At 39.7% G+C, this 967-nt stretch overlaps 1 pseudogene; it reads right to left on the bottom strand.

The window, feature by feature from the left end:
- Nucleotides 1-375: 375 nt before the first annotated feature.
- LOC110584994 lies at nt 376-695 on the bottom strand (annotated as a pseudogene).
- Between the last annotated feature and the right edge of the window lie 272 nt (nt 696-967).

The following is a 967-nucleotide window of genomic DNA, read 5'->3' as shown; positions in this document are numbered from 1 at the left end:
GTAGTTTATGTTCTTTTTTTTTTTTTAATAATAACAATACACATTTATTTAAAGTAATACATTTGCAGTTCAAATAATTCTAAATTGTACATTTCATGTTTACCCAAATTCTTTTTTTTTTAAAGATTTTATTTATTTTAGAGAGAGAGAGTGCACAGGGGGAGGGGCAGAGCAAGAGGGAGAAAGAGTCTCAAGCAGACTCTGCACTGAGTGTGGAGCCTGTCACAGGACTCTATCTCAAGACCCTGAGATCATGACCTGAGCTGAAACCAAGAGTCGGTTACTTAACTGACTGTGTCACCCAGGCACCCCAGGTTTACCCAACTTCTTAAAAATATTTGAGGGCAGCTGTAACCACAGATTTCAACTCCATGATTATTTCTTTGCCCATTCTTCTCTCTCTTTTCTTTCCCAAATAATTTCTTTCAGATATGGTTCAAGATAGAGTGTATCCTCATATTCTGTCCACTGCTCTTTAGGTGAGATCTGCTGCCTCGTGGTCAGGTTCAGTGCTCTCTTGATGCAAAACATCCTGTCATTATGAAGGTTCTTGGGAAGCCTTTCACATCATCATTCTCGCATAATGTATCATCTTGTGTTAACCCCAGTGTATTGACCCATGCAGCATTGTAATCCCATTTTCAAATACCCTCCTGCCGCCGTCTTGATGCTGCAACAGTAGGCCTGCTCACCATTTTGACCAGTTTATACATTCTTTGTGATTTATAGGGCTTGATCTCATATTCCATTGTATGTTCATACCACAGTTTATTTATTTATTCTATGTCAAGGAATATTTGGGTTTGTGGGCTTTCAATACCATTCTAATCTCCCTTTTAGCTCAGAGTCTTGGCAAGTAGCAATAACCACCCCTGCTGTCCAGTGTAATCAGAAGCACATCTTGCCTAGGTCATACCCCCTCTGGAAAATAACAAACTTCCCTTAAGCTACCTTGATTCCCACACAG

The sequence above is a fragment of the Neomonachus schauinslandi genome, chromosome 1, assembly GCF_002201575.2.
Source record: "Neomonachus schauinslandi chromosome 1, ASM220157v2, whole genome shotgun sequence".
Taxonomy (NCBI): domain Eukaryota; kingdom Metazoa; phylum Chordata; class Mammalia; order Carnivora; family Phocidae; genus Neomonachus; species Neomonachus schauinslandi.
This window is presented reverse-complemented; position numbering and strand designations above follow the sequence as displayed.